Here is a 6,000-nt window from a genome sequence, read left to right on the forward strand (position 1 = left end):
CTTACACCCTAGGCCCCAGCCAGGTTCCCCATTTTGGACCTAATTGTGTTCCAGAGCTTACCATTAGGCACCCGCCGCTGAGAGACCATGGAGATGGTCACAGCTGGATGTCGCTTTGTTCAGAACTGGGACTCAGCTTCAGTGGGTGTATTTTGATGTCTTAACTCTGGGATGTGAGGGCTGTATCAGCAACTGTGAATGCCAAGTGTAAAAGGGAGCAAGGAGAACCTGTGCTTGAAGATGCTTGCAATTCCCAGCTTTGATATTTGTCTGGGACTTTAAGTTCACTAAGATATTATTCCGGAGAATTTCTTTTATGAGAGTGAGTTTCTAGCTTACATTCATGTCTTCCCTGGGGAAAAATCAGAAAGCCTGCTGCTGTGATCCCATCCTCTGGCACTTGGATATTGGAGAGTGAGAATCACGATCCCCCTCCTGCTTGGTTCTCCCAGTGAGGGGTGCGCCCCTGCCTCACTCATTCTGGCCACAGCAGCTGTCCAGCTGTGCCCATGGAGGACAGGGGCTATTCAGGGGATTGAAGGGCTGATGTTGCTCATCACTTCATCATATGAAGCAGGAGCACTTTCCCTAGCAGACTGTACAGCACAATATACAATCACAATATACAGCCACAGCGGATGTGACCACAGAAAGCTGTCAGGTCTCACCAGCCGCCTGCTTCCAGGGTTTCCTATTGATCTTTTTCCCCCTCCCTCCCTCCCTCCCTCCTACGCCCACTCTGCATTGCCCCAGCCCTCAGTTGCAGAGAGAAACAGAGGCCAAGACCATGGGTTTAAGGAAAATATGTGAGAGGAGAACTTTCAATTGAGAATTCCATCCATTAACTTGTTTCTTTTTTCTCTCTGAATTGGGATGGAACCGTGATTGTTTAATTTTGGAGAGAGACTATCTCAGGCTGACTCAAAGATAATAATAAGAGCTAGTCAGGCCTGGGGAGAGGGGTGAGACAGCTCTGTAGGAGCTCGTTGGAGGTGCACAAGCCTTCCGGGTGTCCTAGAAAGATCCTGGACTCAAGCCTACCAGTGACCTTACCTTATCTGGACGGCCACCAAACCTTGGTTTAGGAGTCAGCTTTGGTATCTTGGAAAGTGACTTAGAGGTGGGGCCGTGACTCTTTCCCTAAATAGCTGGCTGACCTAGCACAAGCTGTTGAGCTTTTCTAAACTTGTTCTTTTTTACCTCAAAAAAACAAAAACAAAAACAAAAACAAAACTGGAGAGAATAATCTCTGTAGGGCTCTCATGAAGGTAATATTTATTCATTCACTCAATAAATACTGAGTATCTACTAGATACCAGGGAATACTATTGAACAGTAACAGCCAACGTTTACTGAGTACTTTATATGAAGTGTCTCAATCCTTCTGGAAGCCTCATACAAGAAGTACCATTTTTACCTTTTTACAGATCAGAAAGCAGAGATAACAAAGGGAAAGATTCTTTGTGAATTACAAAGCACAATGCAACATGCTTTATAGCTCGAGATTGTTACCTAGGAAGGACTTTTCTTTCCTCATTTTAATTTTCTGCATTTCTAGTGACCCAGACTGCCTAGTGACAACAATAATAATGGCAGGTATTTATTGAATGTTTCATATATGCCACAGCCTCTTCTAAGCACTTTCTAAGTATTAATGCATTGAATCCACCCAACAGCCCTGTGAAATAGATTATCATCATCACCATCATCATCCCCATTTATAGATGAGGCCGTTGAAGTAAAAGGATAAGTCACTTGCACAGGGTCTTACAGATGTTAAGTATTGGATCAGGACCCGGCCTTAGTCAGTCTGGTCCCTGGGTGTCCTTCTGCCACTCTGATCTCTAACACAGGCAGGCAAGAAAATACCCCACCCTAACCCACACAGACCTGACTCCCTCAGCATCCCTGTCCCGTTCTGCTCTTACTGCCCAACAGCTGCCTAAAACCATTCTTAACTCCTGTCAAAACTTTCTGTCCAAAGGAAGCCTTCAGTGACTGGTATTCCATTAAGGGCAGAGAAAGCAGTTCTGGCCCAAGTGCGTTACTGTCTCGCCTTCAGTTACCACTAGTGCAATTTAATAGAAGCCCTTGGAAGAGGGGGTTTCAGTCGCATGAGGGACCTCCTTGTTCTAAACTGGATTTGGGCTGCTCTTTCCCCAGCTGGGTGCTGGCTTTGATAGCTGTGAGGGGCCAAGCCAGCCCTGACTAGCCACGAGCAGTAACTTGTTCTTTACATTTAAACATATGACAAACCAATGCCTTGGTTTGTTCTCTGGAAAAATAAATCTGCCAGGACAGGTTGAATATTAGTGGTATGCCTCCTGCTGTGTCTGATCAGGCAAGATGCTTGTTCCTGGGAAACAAAAGAGGCAGAAAATGTGAAAGGGAGCTCCAAAGATTATTCCTGAGCTCTACTTCAACATAGGGGGTGGGGTCGAACAGCTCAGTTAGCTAACCTGTTCTAACTGTTATTTGTCATTTCCTGAGCAGATCTCTCTTTAACCAAGTGGATGCATGTCCTCTTTCTGCACTCTCTCAGGCCTTTTAGGCTCCCCTCCATTCTGGTCTTGGCACACATATTAATCACCCTTCTTCTTAGCTCTCTCTCCCACCCTGTGTGAGAATCTTGGGGGCAATGGCTAGCTTTCACCCTTAAATCCATAGCCCCTGACATTGCACCTGCCACTAAATTGATGCCGAATACACATCAGCTAAGTAAATAAATACAGTCATGTAACAATCAATGGTGGAGATGTGTTCTGAGAAACTCACTGGCAGACAGTTCTGTCATTGTGGAAACATCACCAAACAAACTTACCGAAACCTAGAAGGTACGGGCTGGTGCTCCCGGGCTGCAGGCCTGTGCAGCCTGTTACTGTACACACACAAGGAAGAATCGAGCACAGGAGAAAGTGATGCAGTAAGGAGACACAGTGGAATGGTTGAGGTGGCTGCTGGAGTACAGTGGTGTAAAGAGAAAGAGTGCACTCTAAAATAATGCTAAAAAGTATAGTATGGTGAATACATAAATCGGTAACATAGTTTTTTATTATTATCTCCAGCTATTATGTACTGCCTGCGGTCGAATATGCTACACTTCATAGGCTGACAGCACAGTCAGCTTGTTCACACCTGCGTCAAAACAAACCTGTGAGTCCTGTGTTGTGCCACGACTTTAGGATGGCTATGCTGTTAACAGGCAATAGGAATTTTTCAGCTTTAGTACGATCTTATGGGACCACGTCATTAAGTGGTGCATGACTATGAAAAGTAGTTAAAGGCCAAGGCAAGGAGGAAATCCTCTCTATGGATCTGGAGCCTCCGGGAAAGACGAGTGACATCCCAGGCATGTATTTACCCCGCTTACCTCCCGGAGTGGCTCACAGGAGTTAAAGCATGTGATGCCATTTGGGTCACTAGAAGGTACCATTGAAATTTATATCTTGACTTCTTTCTTCTAAGTTCCTGGGACTTACAGGCTTTTAATTGAGTAGAATTGTCAAATGTTGTTTAAAAGACATTGGAAGAGTTAACATCATGCCATCCCAGAAGGACTACTGAGGGGAAAAGAGGCATTGCTGAACATCCCTCCCCCGCCCGCCCACCCCGTGTAGATAGAGAAGCTCCATGCCTCCCGTGTCACTTAATCCCTAAGACGTACCACCAGTGATCACATCCAGCGCAGGGCTGCGGAGCGCCACTCTCCCGAGCAGCCAGCACGTGCTGTCTGCACCTCGTGCAGGAAGTGCTCACCGAACATCACAGGGAGATCTTGGAAAGGGCGACTTGAAGCAAAACCAGTGACACCCCAGCTCATTGCTATAAAGAACAGTTAAGTTCCTATGGTATATTTTTGATCACAGAAACATCATCAGGCTTCTTCTAAGTAAAGGTTCTATACACCTCTAATATTAGACATTAAAAGGTGTGCCATAATGTGTGTGTGTGCATATGTATATATGTGTATGTGTATATATATATTTATATTTAAGAAAGATTCATAAACACAAGTAATGGTGGGATCCTCTCCTGCTGCTCAGAGTGCCAGCTGGGACCCCACCCTGGACTGGTCGCCCTTCCATCGCAGGTGCACTCACTCACACACACACACACACACACACACACACACTCACTCAGATGGGACAATGTAGACATGCCGATTCACCTCACATGCACATCTTTGGGATGTGGGAGGGAACCAGATCCCCAGAGAAAACCCACGCACACACGAGGACGTGCAAACTCCACACAGTCTGTACAGCCATGGGAATTGACTTCATTTTCTCATCAATGTCATAATGGAAGGACATTGTTTGAGGACCTGCTGCATCCCATTCAGAGCACACACAAGCTGAGGGAGGCACTGTTATCAGCATTCCCATGTGATGGAGGAGGCATGGAGGCATGGAGATAAAAACAGTCTGCCCAACTTTACACAGCCTGTAAGTGGCAGAGCCAGCCTTTGAAGCCGGAGGCTTCCCTCCAGAGCCACATGTCCAGCCCCCACCCTCACTGCTTTCCGGGCCACCTCTGTGATCTGAGGAACAACGCAACAGAATGAGCCTTGTTCTGGGGAGAAGGACCCACGAAGTCCAATTCCTGGTTGGCCAAAGATGAGCGATGCAATCTCAGCACCTTACCTACTTTTGTATTTCTTAAACAGGGCTCTGACGATCTGTGTTTTAAACTCTTTAATAAAGAAAGATCACCTTTTATCAATTCCATGGGGCCCATGCTGTGAAAAGTATCATTTATCCAAAGAAACTGTATTTAAAAGTTACAATTTTTAAAAATCTTGGAAATAACTCAAAGAGCTCCATTTCTGACCTTTAAACGTCTGTCGCCCTTTCCCTTCCTGCTTCTCCTTCCTTTCCCTGTGAGTTTTACTCCGAGGCTAAGCTGTCAGAGGCAGCCGCTGAGCCGTGGGAGGTCTGTCCTCTGAAAGCATTTGGGGGGGGGGTGAGGGGGCCAGGAGGGAAGGGGTATGTGCACACTTCCCAGTGGGGGAATGGGGTGTGAGAGGGATGGGGGTAGGGGGTGGGGGTCCTCTTTCTGGGTCAGAACACTTTTTCTGATCAGGACAACACAGGCGAGAGCTATTCTACACGGAGCAGGCGGCTAGCAGTCTTCTGCGAATACAGAACTGGAAGCAGAGCTGGGGCCGCTCGAAGTTCCACTTTATAGGAGGGAGGCATTCTGACCCGCAGATGTGAAGGGCATTTCTCTGAGGTCAAACATTAGTGGAGGAAGCAGGTCTCTGATTGTCTCGTTTTGTCTCCGAAGAACAATGAGCTAAACAGCTAAAGAGCTAAACAGGTGCTCAATTCTAGTCAGGCCAGGGCTGGGCGAGCGTGTGCGGGCCTTGACTAGGCGCACCTGCTTTCCTATCTCGGTCCCTTTTTAAGTGTCTCTTCTTGCTTCCCAAACTCAGTGACTAGTGAGTGAGTATGTCTCACGCAGGGTTTCAAAAGGAGTTTATATTTTCTATTTTTTTTGTGTAAAATAAACCAGTTTTCAGGTAATAGCTTTTGACTGAATCTATTACTCTAAATATTTTATTTCAAGATGGAACTATCTACACAAGGACTCACCCTTCTGACAGTGACTGGTTCTCGAGGCTTTAAGGGGGCTTCTCGGAGCCTCTGCTCAGACCCAGGGAGGCCACAGTCAGAGACAGTCCCCATCTCACACATGACCCTGGCTCCTGGCCTTTCCCCCAGACTGTCTCCTCTACCTTCTGTCAGTTTGGGGGAAATGTAGGGTCTCCTGAGAGTCGGGGGGTTCAGGGACAGGAAAGAGAAGAGGCTGACAAGAGCAAGAACAGCTTGGGGCGGATGAAACCAGGTTTTGGACCCCTCTGCAGTGGGGCCCGGCAGTTGGAGGCTCTGGCTCCCAGACGTCCAGACCTGGTGGTGCGCTTGGGCTCAGGCATCACGGACAGCCCGGCTGAATCCAGGTTCACTGCTTAACCAGCACATTCTTGGGCTGTGTTATTTA

This window comes from Phyllostomus discolor, chromosome 4, assembly GCF_004126475.2.
Source record: "Phyllostomus discolor isolate MPI-MPIP mPhyDis1 chromosome 4, mPhyDis1.pri.v3, whole genome shotgun sequence".
Lineage (NCBI taxonomy): Eukaryota > Metazoa > Chordata > Mammalia > Chiroptera > Phyllostomidae > Phyllostomus > Phyllostomus discolor.